We start from the raw sequence: 17,051 nt of genomic DNA, 5'->3' as shown, positions 1-17,051 counted from the left end.
AACCTTATTAAATGTATGAACGTCACGTTAATCCACATCGATAAATTCAGTTAGAGGATAAGACTGTAGGGCAGTTAGCCTACCACTAAGATCCAACCAGAGCTTCATCAGAGCCATCAATACAGAAGAGATCTTAATGCATTTACACAGCAATTAGCCTACAAGTGCATAAAAATATTATGTACTAAATATTATGTACTAAATATTATTAATTAAAACAGACACCAGGTGCGCAAACCTGCGTGACCATATAGCAACTATTCAGAAATGGAAATGCATTAATATCTTGTTTTGAATTTAAGAAAAGTCGATTGAATATTTATAGGTTTGTAGGCCTATCTCGTTATTATTTTAAGACTAGTAAAGTCTTTGTAACCAACCATAGTGATCAAATATCGAAGCTATCTCTATCTAATAGGCTACTTCAAAGATCAAATCAAATTATTTATTGTTAAATTTTGTAAAAATTTCTGTAGCCCAAAAACTGCCAAAAAAATAGCTAGTAGCCTACATAACTTTTTAATTTGTATTATTATTATTAATTTTATCATTCTTTCTTTCTTTTTATTATTATTATTATTAGGCTATTATTATTATTATTATTAGGCTATTGTTATTATCAGCTGGCAAACCATTATGGAATCTATTTAAAGGGAATGATTGTGGCGGGGAGTTTGGTCAAACTATGGCAGTGATAGCCTACAGCGAATATAGCCTAAAGGGTTGAAATAAAAGTCCCCTGGCTATCATGTCAGAATCTGCCATTCAAAATAAATTTTGCCTGCCACGGCAGCAAATTCAGCAGTTTTTAGATCTTGTTGTTGGTCCGACTTTGTCAAGACAAACCCGACAGAGCTCAGCCCCGAAATTCAACTGCTGTCGCTCTTCTCTTTCTTTTCTCTCCGCTGTAGCTGTTGATTATGTTTTGCGTGTTGCGCTTTTATTGAGATCATCCAATAAAATTTGTGATTTACACCAGTAATGTGATGCGGGCAATTAACCCTTCTTGTGGAGTAAATTAATACTATGGCAAAATATATTATGATAGTATAAATTAGCCATACTATACTGCCAGTTAGTGCAGCGGGTTTATTCACATTTGAATGTGAATCCGCAACCTCGTTTGGACATGAGAGGTTGCGGATTCGCATTCAAATTAGCCTACATTAAAATGCAATGGTCTCGTTTCAAATGCATTGGTCAATATGCTTGCGTCGACTTCACTGTAGCCTATATGTGAGAGTTCCTGTTTCATGTTTGTTAGCCCAGGACATTTTACAAATCCCGACCAAACGATGTTCTACGGCCATGTCCGGAATAAAGAGTAGCCTATCCATGTCACACAGTAAGATTTAGGATTTTGACCATATACCTCGCAGTCACAGACCGTATCAACGTCAGTGAGCTATACTTATTGTATTTCGCCACAGGGTGTCACTGTGGCCTCAACCCTTTGCCTTCGCTTACTCTGAGCTCGATTGCAATGTCTGAGGTAAACCACGCCCTCCTCATTACCCTACGTAGGAAGAAATGTAGGAAGAAATAAATGAAGAAATAAATAAATGTAGAAATACATAAATGTATAAATAAATAAATGTAAAAATAATTAAATGTATAAATAAATAAATGTAGAAATGAATAAATGTATAAATAAAGAATAAATAAATAAATATGGAAAAAAATAAATATATACATAAATAATGAAATAAATGTATAAATAATTATTTATTTTCGTTTTTTTGCTTTTGTGTATATTTATTTATTTATTTTTACATTTATTTGTATATTTATTTATGTATTTATTTATTTTTAATATTGGCAGCTTTGGAATTCCATATCCGCGTGTCTCGTGTGTGTAGAGTTCACGTGTATGTGCGCGAGCGACTTTAGGCGTGTCGTTGTGCATTTCATATGTATTTGTTTGAGCACTGACGTTGACGAGTTAACCCCTTAGGTATCGAAATCTGGTACCGAAAAAAAAGTCATTTTTCAATTCTCGATAGTATCGAGGCAATTCGGTCTGTACCTAAAAAGTATCGAACTCGGTACCCAGCCCTACATATGCAGTCAGCGAAGGCAAACAAGGCAAAAAAAGAAAGACAGTACTAGAAAATACAATGAACAAAAAGCATTTGGATAAACAAAGAAATCTAACGAGAGTAAATATCGGCATGGCTACCACCACCCCATCCTCGACCTCTACTTCCTCGGACCCTGGTTGCCCGCACTCTTGAACGACCTCCTCTGCTTCGCCCTCGACCCCGGACCTGTCCTCGAACCGACGATGCGGTACTTGTCTCCGGAGTGCAGTCCTCATCAGAGTCAACAATGTTTTCATCATGGAAACTCTTACATGCAAAACACCGTAGGCTATATGTTATGAATCTTACACGAAATTCACCTTCATCACAGTGTAACTGATGGTAATGGAAAAATGTGCATCAATGCAACCTGTTTTTAGCTTTGCCTTATAAATATAGCTTGTTACCTATAAATATAGCTTGTTACCGAATCAAACAAAATATATTTTAAACTTTACCAGATATGCTAGCTTGATGGTGAGTACTCAAATCCATCTTATTTGTTTATATTTATAGTGATAAAGTTAGGTATTTTATTACATGTGATTCTAACATGATGTCACTGCATGCACTGCGCTCCTTCCTCTCCACTCGTCTCAGGTAAATAAATGCGTCTTCCAGCTGAGCCTGAGCGTTTGGCGTCGCGCGTTCATGTGTTTTGGGGGCGTGGCTTTGGAAGGAGCCCAGAAGGGAGGGGGTGGAGTGAATGGAAATAATTAGCTGTGTTTACAACAGTCATGAGAGGTCTACAGACACTCGATTTTTATACTCTCTTTTTCAGAGTACTTACATTCTAATTATGTATTGGTATATAAAGACAGTTTAAACAAATTTGGAATGTTTTTGTTTTTTTAGAAAAATCCTATCAACCCTGCCTTTAAGCTACTGAAATAGATGCTTTCAGAAGTCATGGATCCTCTTCTAAAAATTATTAATTAATCTTTGTCATTAGGATTTGTACCGAAAACTTTTAAGATGGCTATTATTAAAACTCTTATTAAAAAAACTCAACTTGATCGTAGAAAATTAGTCAATTAAAGGCCGATCTCAAATCTACCCTTCTGTCAAAGATACTAGAAAAGGCAGTATCCTCACAATTTTGTTCCTTTTTAGAAAGAAATGATATCTGCGAGGATTTCCAGTCAGGACTTAGACCGTACCATAGTACTGAGACAACTCTCATTAAGAGTCAGAAATGATTGGCTCTTATCATCCGATCATGGTTGTATCTCTCTATTAGTGTTATTTTAATGTTGCATTTGATACCATCAACCACAACATTCTTTTAAATAGACTCGAAAATTATGTTGGCATTAGTGGAATTGCATTAGCTTGAATCATACTTTAAAAAAAATCATACTTATCTGACCGTTATTAGTTTGTAGCAGTAAATAAAGAGATGACATATCGATCACAAGTTCAGTCTGGAACACCCCAAGGCTCAGTACTAGCACCTTTGCTTTTCATCCTGTACATGCTACCCTTGGAAGATATCATTAGTAATAGGAACCATGAAATTAGTTTCCACTGTTATGCTGATGACATTCACCTCTATATTTCTTTGCACCCTGCTTAAAGCTGCCGTCGGCAACATTTTTTTTATCAAATTCAGTGAAATCGACACTATAATCCGTCAGAACAACATAAATAAGGTGGTTTTAGAAAAAAACCCGAGCTTCTAACTCCACCTGGAGCGTGTTATTTGTTTTGAAAATCCACCGCTCCCGTCTCATCGGGTCCAATCAGCGCAGGGGGGTGTGAGATCTGACTGTCAATCACAGTTCGTGCACACGCCACAGATCCCCCCTCCCTTGCGCAGACGCGCACATTACAATATCACATGCACACGACATGCCTGAAGTTCGCCTGAAGATTGTACGAAGCCTGATGGCGGAGAGAAAATCTACTAACAAAGCTTCCAATTCCTCGGTTATTGCTATCTATGGATAGATTAGCCAGGGCAGCCTACCTCCGAGTCCATGGTGTTGATCGATGCTGAAGAGACGGACGCGTTCACAGAAAATCAGGTACACGCGCACTGACGATGGGCGGGTGCTCGTTGGTAGTGGGGAGGTGCATGAGAGTTGTAAACATTCAAAATTTTGGCTAAGTCCACTCAATCTGCCAGACTTGCTGACTGCAGCTTTAATATTCTGTAATGCTGATGTTAGCTGGTATATGGAATCATCCGGCGCTGCCGTCTCCCGACTCAGGTAAACTCCGCCCCTGTTTATGACCACTCCTTTAGCTTGAGTTGGCCCGCTTTGGACCAGGGTACTCAGCGGGCCAAAAAACCCTGGCCGTTGACACAGAGGAAGCCCAAACGAGGCCCGATCAAGCCCCGGAACAGACAGTGGAAATGCGACTGGCACCGGCACGCACTAGCACGCCCACTTTTGGCCGACAGTGGAAAAGCAGCGTATGAATAATCAAAAGTGTTCACTGGACGAACTGATTTATTGATTGTAATATTAATTTAGCTACATCAAGTTAATCAGATTAACTGATCCAAATATGCATAATTAATCATAACAAGTTAAAATTAATAATTAATATTTCCACTTTGAGCTAATTCGTTACAGTATACAGTCCAGTTGGCCTCCTCTCACTTGGGAGAGTCATTTTCTTGAGGCCCGCGCCATGCATAGGCAGTGCCTGAAGTGGTAGGCTCTTTAAGCATTCTCGGTGAACTGTCTTTAGGGTTGAGCTTTTTTGATGGGATGACTCCTTGTAAGTATCCTTAGTGGGATTATCTGTTGACTATCTTCTCTCATTATAGTGAGTTGTTCTGCTGAGACCTCCGCTCTTAGAACTTCATACAGACAGTAGTATTGGGGTTGTAGGCTCTTGGGGAGCCTCCTCTGCCAACTGTTTTTGGGGTTGAGAATTGATAGGCTTCCTCTCATTATAGAAAGTCATTCTGCCAAGGCACTCTCCCAAGCTCTGCACAACAGTGTTATCAATATTGGCTTTTGGGAGTTTCTTAATGAAACTTCTCTGGTGTGGAGTGTTGTTAGGTCTCCTCTCGCTTTAGAGAGTTTTTCTGACCGAGACCTCCACTCTCAGAGCCTTGTGCAGACAATAGTTTTGAGGTAGTTTTGTAGACTTTGTTAACTGTCTTTAGAAAAACACTAGTAGGCCGCCTCGAGTCGTTTTGCTGAGGCTTCCACTGGTTGCTGGTTGTGTTTAGCCTCCTTGATGGGCCGTTTCAGCAAGATTTCTTGATTCGCTATTGAGTTCCTGGCCCACTTTGGGCCTCCTTGACAAGCGGATTTCAGGTTAAGTTTGAAGTACTTTCCCTGATTTAGGGGTCATTATGATAATTACTCTGCTCCCTAGAATTCTGTAGATCTGTATCAGGTCGTAAACCAGGCTGAAACTGGCAAAAAACACTTGCTTCACGCTTGCCGCTGCATTGCGCCGGGTGTACAACAGGACCCAAGATCTGATTAACATGAACTTTATTACTAGTCTCACGTTCTCATTTACCTTGCATGATGTTACAACAGAAAGCCTCTCATCCAGTGCTTTTTAAATGGCGGATTCAGGTGTGTCGTGGACGTTAAACATTTAAAGTCAGAGGTATGGAAGCGTTTTAGATTTCGCATGCACGGCAACAAAGATACTGTTGACAAGAACAAAGCAATATGCATGATTTGCAATGCTGAGGTGAAATGCTGTAGTAATACTACAAATCTGTGGAACCATTTGATGAGACATCTCCCGGACATGCAGGTTTCAACACCCCCACAGCCGAACAGACAACCCAACATTTTAAATGCATTCACAATCAAAATTGCGCTGTCGAAAATGACGGATTCTGTGACATGTTGAATGTGCTGGAGCCTCGTTATTCCATTCCTAGCCACAAGCGGATAAGCAAAGAGATTATCCCAAGACTGTACAATGAAGTGAAGAGAAACATTACTCTGTCCCTACAGTCAGCGGACAGAGTGGCCTTCTCACGTGCGATGGTTGGACATCAAGGAGTCAAGTCAACTATGTCACAATTACCTGCCACCAGGGCCGTACCCACCATTGAGGTCCCTGAGGTCCGACCCCTCTGTAATTTTTCGAGGTGTATATTGTAACGCTAGGTTTCATAGAGGATAAGGTGAGGATTTAGATAACATAAGATTTAATAGTATTTAGAACAAACAGCCAACATGCAAGACAGAGTGCTATGCACAAACAATAACCGTCAAAATGTTTGAGATGACCAATCAAATCAAAGTATCGCAATTTATGTTCACTGAAGCTTCAAGTCGAGTGCAAATTCCAGCACGGCGCTTCACGACATTCTTCATTTAATGATCATAAAGTGCAAGATAAGATGTAAGTAGCTAAACTAAACTAAACTAAACTAAACTAAACTAAACTGTTTCACGATTGGCCAGATTCACTGCATGAGAATGATCACGAGTGTTTCATGTTTATTCTGAAACCTTCAGTTCCACTAATACTCACAAATCTGTGTTTATAACAGTAAAAGCTCTTTTCATGTAGTCACGATGTTATATTGTGTCATGTTTATCAAAATAAAACTGGTAAAAAATGTAGACCCCACATTGGTATTTAAATAGTATAGGCTTATGTTGAACTTTATTCTTTAAGTTGTTCTACTCCCTGACCGAGGGCACCCTCGGCATGGATGCACTGGCCCACAGCTGGCCCTGGGGCCTATGCAAGTATGCATTTCCCCCAGTCAGCCTTCTCGCACAGACACTGTTCAAAGTTAGGGAGGAAGAGGAGAAGGTCTTGCTAGTTACCTCTTTTTGGCCCAACCGGACCTGGTTCCCCGAAATGATGCTCCTCGAGACAACCCCTCCCTGGCCCATTCCTCTCAGGGAGGACCTCCTCTCTCAGAGACGGGGCACCGTATGGCACACGCGTCCAGACCTCTGGAAATTCCATGTTTGGTCCCTGGACGGGACGTGGAGGACTTAGGTGATCTACCACAAGCTGTCGTAGACACCATCGCTTCTGCGAGAGCACCCTTTGCAAGAGCACTCTCTACGAGGCACGCCTACGCTCTGAAGTTAGACACCCAACACTAGGTTTGCTAGGTTTTATAGCTTTCGTGTCAAGCCAGTAGCCTCCCATGTGCTTGCTTCCCATAGCCAGTCAACACTATAGGGCTGTCAAAATTGCTCAAAAATGACATTCGAATATTCCCTCTAAAAAACACACGAATATTCGAACTATTCGAACATCTGGTTGCGCATTTTGTCAGATGTGTCAGATTGTTTTAAGCAAGGACTTTGTTGAGCAGATGTTACATGGTTACAAACTTGCCAAATACTGTGTAATTAAAACAAATGTAGTCTTCCTGGGTTCACCGGTTGTAAGACCACCAGCATGAGGCATATCTTCTCAGCGAACATGGCATTAATGTTCAACAGGCAGATTTCACGCAAATCGGACCGAATCTTACTATTACCGTATATACCCGAATATAAGACGAGGTTTTTGTCCTAAAAAAAGGCTGAAAAATGGGGGGTCGTCTTATATTCGCGATATAGACAAAATCACGGGGGAAAGGGAGAAAGAACAACGGAATTAATATGAAATAGTGACTGAAACACGAACCATTAAGACAAATGATTTCGGCTATACTTGCATGTAAAATTAGAGAAGCAACATAATATATGTGTTTAACTGAATTAAAACGCTGCTTCTCTCTGCCATGCGACACGCAGAGCGAGCGAGAGAGAGAGAGAAAGAGGTGCGCGCGAGAGACGCAGAGCGAGAGAGAATTGCGCGCGAGAGAGAGGGAGAGGGAGAGGGAGAGAGGTGCGCGCACGCGACGCAGAGCAAGAGAGAGAGAGAGAGAGAGAGAGAAAGGTGCGCGCACGCGCTGGAAGAGAGAGAATGAATTATCACTGCAATTTTCAAATAAAATTATTTTCTGTTAAAACCAGATTTTTTTCACAAAAATTGGGGGGAAAGTGGGGGGGGTCGTCTTATATTCAGGGTCGTCTTATAGTCGGGTATATACGGTAATAATAAAAGATAAGCTAATCATGTGCATTGTAAATGTCAGTAATTTTTCTTTTTTGACACATTCATTTTATAAAAAAAATATTTAAAGGCTGAAATATGTGAGGTTTATCTTTTTATAAAACATTTTTTGTCAAAACTTGATTTGAACTTGATGCATGTCAGTATAACGTTGCAAGACACTTTTAAAATCTGGCTATCATTTTTAATGTTATTATTTTAATGTTTATGTAAACAAAAAGTACATATATGCTAATTTTATTTGTTATTTGCTGGTTTTCGACATAAAACTTGAATTGATTTCATTGTGTAGTATTTATACTTTTTGAACAGGATTCTGTGATAACCGTGATCATTTTTGCCACTATAACCATGAAATGAAATGTTCATGCCATTTCATCTCTAGTAATGATCAACTAAAAAATGATCTCTGATTCTGTTTTTCTCTGACATTTAAGGGTGACATATTTAGGCCTACAAAAACTCTTAGGTCTAAAACAGTTTTGATAGTTGTTATTTGTTAATATGAGAGTTATGAGACATTATTTAAGAGATTTAAGTATTGTATTACATGAGTAGCTCTAGGCCACTTTCCTTTTTAAAAAGTAGCTCTCAAATGAAAAAAGGTTGGAGACCCCTGATCTAGAAGAATGAACCGTGCCGTTCTTACAGAAAACGGGCCAGTGTGGGGTCATTTGTTGAGAGCTGTATTTTGAGTGATGTCAAATTAATTAAGTGCACTGAAATCAGAACAACTTGTATTTACTTAAAAAATGTGAATGGAGTACACAATTTACTTTGCATTCAACTTAACAAATGAGAAGTTGACTGAATAGTCATGTATGTATAGTAATGTACTGTCAACTGTGGTACAGTAATTTGTAAATATCTGTCATATATTCGTACTCAAGTTTATTTTTTAGCAAGTGTTTAACAGAGACTTTGGTTACTGTATGCCTCTGAGGCCACACTTTGGTAAATTAGTATCATGTGGTTTTGCATTTTTATTTATTTATTCAGTATGTATCAGCTTGTATCGTAAGACTTACAGTATAGTAGGTTATTCATTTTTGCAATGTTTTCTTAAATATTGACAAATACTGAATAAAAAGTTTAAACAAGTTTAAATAAACTGTTTTAACATGATTGAGGGGAGAATTCTACAATACAGTTTCAAATGCATTCTGCAAAATAAAAGTGCTATTAACTCTACAGCTTTACTACTGTAGCACTCATTTGTGTTTAGATACTCAGCAGTCAATGAAACAGCCTACTCTTATTATATTTTTGTTAGTAAATTATATAAAGAGTTACAAGTGTCCATATTTTAGGGAACATGTTCTGCGGCTACAATAGAACTTGTCCAGCAGGATCTCATGTAAGATGAAAATTACTGCAGATTTATCCAAAACGAACACTTACAGTAAGCTATATGACTAAAAACAGGCACTTAGAACTGCCTATATATAGTCGGTATGCTAGCTAGCTAGTAAGTTAGTGAAGTTAATAAATGTTGGAAATCTTTAAGTGTGTGAATTTATCTTTTAGATTGCACCAATTACGTTTATTTATGATTTTTTTTTTTATTTAATCAATCAATAAATCAATCTACATTTTGAATCCTGCAGGGCTCTTACAATTTTTGTAGGATGTTATGCAATCCTGCAGGACATGTCAGTGGACAAACTAAGCCTGGGTTCTCTCAAGGTTTTTTCCTCCATTCTGTCACCTGATGGAGTTTTGGTTCCTTGCCACTGTTGCCTTGGCTTTTGGCTTGCTTAGTTGGGGACATTTAATATTCAACAATATTATTGATCTGCCTTACTTAAGGTGGACGATGACGCAATTTTCTTCTAGAAACAAACTTTGTTGTATTATTTTCATGTTATCACTGTGAAGCTGCTGATACAATCTGTATTGTAAAAAGTGTTATATAAATATTTATATAACGCTTTTTACAATACAGATTGTCAAATGAAAATAACATGAAAATAATGACTTGACAAACCTACAGAGGATTCATACAGTATATATTTAAAAAAAAAAAAAAAATGCAATCCTACAGTATGTGGACAAACCTACAGGACTCCTGCAGGTATATAAAAAATCCTGCAGGAATGTACCCAGTCCTATGGGATTTCCATTCTGTCTTGCAGGATTCCTGCATGATGGATTCCAGAGTTTCTGGATTCCTATAGGATTTTTTTTATTTTTTTTTGTAAGGGAACATTTTACTGTCAGAATTTGGCCGTTTTTTACAGCAAGGTTGAACAGTGTGATGCAACCTGCAGATAATATTATGGCCATTCACTAAAGTCGACATTACAACAAGATAGAAATCCCTTTTATTTCCCCCCGAAAAATCTAGGCTAACAAGTTTGAGCTGGAACGCCGTAGCCCCTCAAAATTCACTCCCCTCGCAAACAGCCCCCAAATGATGCACCCTCCATAAAGATAAGCCTGTTCTTCAGTTACAAAATACGAAGCTTGCTAAACTGTATTTTAGGATATATTTTGGGATTAAACAAACAAACAAACAAACTCACAGTTGTCGAGTCTCTCCTGCACTGACCGGAGCTCAGTCGCATCCATAAAAGACGAATCTTCCAAAGGGACAAACCTTCGAACAATGCAAAGCAATGTGTAATACCAGTGTAAATAGAATACATCGGTCAAATTTGTTAAATCATTTCACAAGGTTTACCCAATAAACGAAGAGCGAGAGAGTGCAGTTATCACTGTGTGGTACCGCCACAGCCAGCTAATATATGCGGCACGGAAACAATGGTCTTAAGTTTCGATTTCCTGAGAATGAAAGGAAGCGTTTCCTGAATGGGCTATTCAATATTTATATATAAACAACAATTTACAATAATAAAGATAAAATAAATATTAGTGACCGAACAGAATATTGAACATAGTAAAATGTAAAAAAACAAAAAACAAAAACAAAAAAACAAACAAACACTCAACCATAAAGCATTGTTTGCCTTTTTGTTGATTTATAAGTTTTGGTTACACTTTATTTTACAGTGTAATATTATGCAGACAAAAAGCCCACAGTTTTTACATCAGGAGTCCACTAAAACCAAGAAAATTTGTTTAATTATTTTCCATTATAATAACCCCCCAAAAAAAATAAATAAATAAAAATAATCACCTGAAAGCTAAAACTTAACCGCACTATCCAGAATCCACAGGAATTAATTCATAGTTTACCATGTTTTGTAAAAAAAAAAAGACTACATAATAAAAATAAAATAAATATTAGTGACCGAACAGAATATTGAACATAGTAAAATGTAAAAAAAAAAAAAAAAAAAAAAAAAAAAAAAACCACCCAACCATAAAGCATTGTTTGCCTTTTTGTTGATTTATAAGTTTTGGTTACACTTTATTTTACAGTGTAATATTATGCAGGCCTTCTATAGGGTTAGGATTAGGCTACCTATACATAATTTACTGTTATTACTATAGTAGGGAAGAACGGGGTAATGTGAGACATCGGGTAATGTGAGACACATCTAGGCAACGGAACACAATTGTGGTCATATGACCATTATGTTTTCAAGCCCCTTCCATTTCACCATGGCCATGAAGGAGAGGACCTCATGATGCTGTAGTAAGCATGTTTTTTTCACAAAAATATTTTTTTTGCATGTAAAAGTAATTTTTTTTGCTGTCAACTTAATCAACTGTTGTGCCAAAGCAAATTGACTCAGGTAGAAAAACTTATATCATACATGTTGATGAACTACCAACATATAAAACCATGTGATGATGCTAGCTGAAGATAAGCCTGAATTGCTAAGAGAGATCGTTTTTTTCTAAAATGTGGTGGTGGGGTAAAGTGAGACAAATGCTGTGGGGTAAAGTGAGACATGAGGCACAAGTTAAGTTTAGTCTTAAACATATTTTAATGTAATATTACATGACATATGTTTTATTTTTAATGTCATAAACATAGTAGAAAAGCCATCATGCCAAGGCAATACAGCAGGAAGAAAACCTGACAGCCCGAAGGAGAGGGTGTGCTCCTCTGGGCCCCAGGCAACCCGGAGGCGCCTGTTTTCCATTACCTAGTCCGATAAGAGTGTCGTCTCCCTCCTCTACAACACCCCGAGCGTCCGTGTTTGGACCGTCATTGCTCCAGCAGGAGCTCCAGCAGGTGTACGGATCTGACTTTGACCGGAGATGACCCACCCTCCCTGGGGCCGGCCCGGGAGGTCTGCGAGCATGGAGCTCTTCTTCAAATACAAGATATTTATGGACATTTTTACAAGGAGGAATATCCTCAAGTGTGTCTTTCACCCCTAGCTCACCCAGGATGGTGCACGTTCACCGTTGTGCACGCCCTGGCACCGAGGGACTGGGTGTCCAAACCAGACCCTATTTACTGGAAGTCTTGCCCGCACAAAGTGCACTTTCTCTGGCCTGGGTCAGGCTGTTTCTACACCCGGTCTGACCACCACGGTTCTCTGGTCCATGTTCCTTGTCCAAGCAGAGCATTGTCCCTCCAAGACCCAAAGGTCCGTTTTAGGACTGACTTTGCTCCAGACGGAGCTCCAGCGGTGGTGGACAAATCCGTTTTTTGGAGGAATTTCCTCCAGTGTGCCATTCACCCTTAGCACGCCAAGGGCGTTGCACCTTCACTTAGATGCGCTCCGGTGGGTCATCAAAAAATGTGCTTAATTGACCAATCTCTATGATTCTGTTACTAGTCCGATATTAGTTCTGGAATGTGTGGTTGTCAAGCTAGCTGTCAAGATTCTTACTGTTACAACATGTGTTGTTATGGAAGTTTCAGAGTGGAAAAAGTAAGTGGATCAGTTTACCCCCAGCTGGTTCACTTTACCCCCTTGATTTCTCTGGTCTGTCTCAGTTTACCCCTAAGCTGGGGTAAAGTGAGACACAAGACCACTTTTTTAAAAACAATCATATTTTCACTGCCCTTCGTCCTGAATACATTCTAATCATTTCCATTGCTAGGAAACATCCTGAATTAATGGGAAATGTGTAAATTTGACTGATATATCATTTTAGCTCGCTTAGAGGGGAACGAATGTAAAAAATGTCTCACTTTACCCCACTCTCCCCAATATGTAATGTGTAACAAGGGCACTGTAAAATAAAGTGACCCAAGTTTTCATCACAATCATTTCTCAGCTTTCAAATGTGTGCAGTCCTAATACATACATGACATTATCACCAAAACATGGTTTTCCAGGTTAATATTGTGCATATGGACTCTCTGTTTAACCGGATCATTAAACTGATGACATCCAGTTAATGCTCACAGTGTACAGCACTTTAGTTCCTCATGTGATGCAATGGGGAATTGACAGAATCTGATCTTGAATAGGATACGTATTAAATATGTATTCCCACACACACCTCACCTTTCTAATGGTGAATATGCAGAAATATTGCAATAATGGATTATAACCTCCGAAATGAAAACGCACAGATAAAAGTTAAAAATTACGTTTTGTGTAAACTCGCTGTATCTAACCACTTTAAAAATGTCCAGGTTAATAAGCTCTGTGTATTTTCGGGATCAATGTTTTGTGCTGATCATTCTGTTTTACTTTACTAGTGAATTGCAATGAGGTAATGCGTACTGGTTCTCCACATTTACATTATACACAAAGTGTAAATAGAACTAACATGTAATTTATACTAAAGTTTGGTGGGTGGAGGTGAATAAGGTTGGCTATTTGCACTCATATCTATTCCCGAGGATGGTAAAAACTCACTTGGCATTGCACAATAGCAGCTTTTATTAACACTACATGTAAAAAGGCATCATTGCATTTTCATAAACTTCCCTCAAAATGTGCCATTTAAAAATATATACTGAACATTAAAAAACATGTAACATTATAAAAGCTCCATCTGGAATAAAACGGCAAAACGGCAGCATTTCATGTCTCAGTGCCGTATCTGCACTGTACATCTGCAGGAGAGACATCTTCATAGTACTTTGAAACAAAATAAAGTCTTTCCTGGCATTTCCTAACAAAAAGCCCACAGTTTTTACATCAGGAGTCCACTAAAACCAAGAAAAATAGTTTAATTATTTTCCATTATAATAACCATAAAAAAAAAAAAAAAAAAAAAAAAAAATAATCACCTGAAAGCTAAAACTTAACCGCACTATCCAGAATCCACAGGAATTAATTAATAGTTTACCATGTTTTGTAAAAAAATGCCTACATATAAAAGTGGATGATTGAAGTTATGAGCACAATACAGGATAATTACCAAGTTTGTCATGAAATTTTTTTTTTTTAAAGCGTAATAGGACTTTCGAAAGCGTAATAGGCTACCAGTAATGTCATACAGTTGGTTTTATGTTAGAGACATTGAAGGAATAGCTCACACAAAAATTAAACTGTCATCATGTACTTGCCCAGACAGCAACATAGTGTCGGCCCAGATCCGGCACACATGGATTCCCCACGGCCCAGATGTGGGCCGGATCTGGGCCGGCACTATGTTGCTGTCTGGGTGTGGTTTCAGACCAATAGTATCATAGCAGATTACACCACTTGTGAACTGTATTTAAAGTTTTCTAAAGCCATATGATAGCTTTGTCTGAGAAACACTGAGTAATCACGGATTATCTAGCCTTGTCGTCGTTCACAAACATGATTCATGCACATAACAATTCATAACAAAAGGTGTAATTTTTTTATAGTCACAAAACTGCAACTTGCTAACTCAGTGATAGTCAGGAATCGGAAGGTCTCAAATGATGTGATCCATGCTCCATTCACTGGTCCGTCGGTATGATCTACCCTGAACACAGATTTGAGGTAACACCAGACTCCACATTAATCTATACTAGAAATAATGATTTCAGAATCATACAGAATAAATCAAATATAACATTTTATTTGTCAGGTAAAAAGGCATCATGCCAATTACACAAGTAAACGATTAGAAGCCAATTCAGAAATAATAAATACATGACATCAATTTCTCAAAGATGACTCTAAGAGTATAAGAAATGTATATCTTACAGAGACACACAGTGGTGTGTGAGTGTGTTCCGAGTGTAAGACTCTGGAAGACACTGACACAGCACTGCTGTCTGGTCCCGTCTTACAATGTACAGACTCATCTCTTGCTATAGCTCCTGTTATCAGCCTGAGACTTACTTACCTGCCTACCAGTCTTCAGTCTTCAGTCTACCGTCGTCCAATCCTGAACTGTTGTGTGTGTGTTCAGCCTGTACCATCCTTCAACCACCATCACCTGAGACCATCATATTCCACCCAGCTAAGTCACCGTGCAACTGCTTGAACTTCACATTCACCCTTCCTTCGACCAGTGTTTGTTCCTTGCATTCATTTAATAAGCTTTGTGTATACGATTACCTGTCTGTTCTCTTCCGTTGTGTGACAACTGCATGGGGGTTTTCTGGTTACAGGTTCCCAAAGACAGCTCTGCCACTTACCCTTAAATACCCAGACCAGAACAAAAGGCTTGTACAAATATTTAGAGTTGTTTTGGGTCTATTCATTTACCCCAGGGGGTAACACCTGGTCTCTCTATCTTGAAGAGACACCACCCAAAAAGGATAACACAATTCTCCAAAGTTTTCAGTCTCTCTCATAATACCAATGACTGCAATGAAATTAAGACCATTTTACCAATCGCACTGAGACATTTAAAATAACAAATATGAAAGGGAATTAAACAATAGATTCACAAGATACATCATACATACATAACTTTTACCCACCGGCCAATTTGGCTACTAAATGAAGTTACCAGCCATTCAGAACTTCTACTAGTCATAAAAAGAAGTAGAAATTAACCAGATTAACTATGTCACAGCTTATATATATATAAAATTTGGATTTCATACATTCATTTCTTATTCAAACAAAATCCTGTCATGTGGAAGTTCTGGTGTGGAATGGGCGGAGTAAGTTTGTGGCTTACTTCGTCTTCCCACGTTATTCGCTGCGCAGATGGTGCGTTCAAGTCCTCCTGGGAAGTTCGTACTTACAAGGTGGGAAGTCGAGTTTATGACCGCATGTCATTAAGTCACTTAATTAATTACGCAAAAATAGAGCAAGTTTCTTAAATTCTAGTTCTATAAAAGGAAGAACAAATAAATGTGCATCAGGTGTACTTTGTTTTTTTTATGTTTTTAACCCTTGTGCATCAATTTAAAAAAGTTACTAGGTCCAAAGAGGACAAAAATGTCCATGTCAAAAAACTGTCATAAAAAGTTGAAGCTTGGGAGCACAGACTTAACTTTGGTATCATTTTAAAGAATACCCTTGGCAGGTTATTGCTGAAGTTCAATTCTTTTTATAAGTAAATCCCAAAAAAAGTTATATAGGTTTAAGTTTATGAAAATTATTTATGAATATTATTTTATATAAAATATATTTTATGAAACAAGTTGAACTCTAAAACGGCTAGAAAAACAAAGCCATAAATCTAAATAAGTTGTGTTCCAAATTTGAGGTTGATATCTCAAAAAATGAGCTTTCAGTAAGATTTTGTTTGGGCGCAGTACCAAACTTTCCCCATTGGATGCCAGCAAAACTCCACTGGTGAACACAGTGATTGGCTTTGTTATTTGCAGTTGAGTTTTTCTCTCAATACTACAAACACACACATGCACACAAACACATTTTTTTTTTATAACACACATACCAACACACGCACACAATTATCATTGCATAATTTATCCAACTGGCTCTATAATAGCTCAAAATTCATGCAGTTAACATTAACAAAAAAACAACAACTTACACATAGGTCCAAAAGTGACAAAAATGTCCAAGTCAAAAAAAACTCTCATAAAAATGTTATGCTTGGGAGCAAATACTTAAGTTTGGTCTCATTTTAAAGAAGACCCTTGGCAGATTGTTGTTGAAGTGAAAAAAGTGAAAAAAGTGCAACCAAAAAAATGTTATAGAAGTTTAAGTTTATGAAAAATATTTA

The 17,051-nt window shown here is 38.1% G+C and overlaps 1 protein-coding gene across 1 annotated transcript in view; it reads right to left on the bottom strand.

The window, feature by feature from the left end:
* The window catches only part of LOC308689676 (sterile alpha motif domain-containing protein 9-like), a 31,204-nt gene extending 20,318 nt beyond the window's left edge, over positions 1 to 10,886 (bottom strand). Inside the window, exons 1-2 of the mRNA XM_081363512.1 lie at positions 10,786 to 10,886; positions 10,628 to 10,701 (exon numbers count right to left, since the gene is read on the bottom strand). The gene's annotated coding sequence lies outside the window, so the exon portion shown is untranslated. The remainder of the gene's footprint in view (positions 1 to 10,627; positions 10,702 to 10,785) is intronic.
* Between the last annotated feature and the right edge of the window lie 6,165 nt (positions 10,887 to 17,051).

This window comes from Scardinius erythrophthalmus (genome assembly GCF_964197995.2).
Source record: "Scardinius erythrophthalmus genome assembly, chromosome: 1".
Classification (NCBI taxonomy): domain Eukaryota; kingdom Metazoa; phylum Chordata; class Actinopteri; order Cypriniformes; family Leuciscidae; genus Scardinius; species Scardinius erythrophthalmus.
This window is presented reverse-complemented; position numbering and strand designations above follow the sequence as displayed.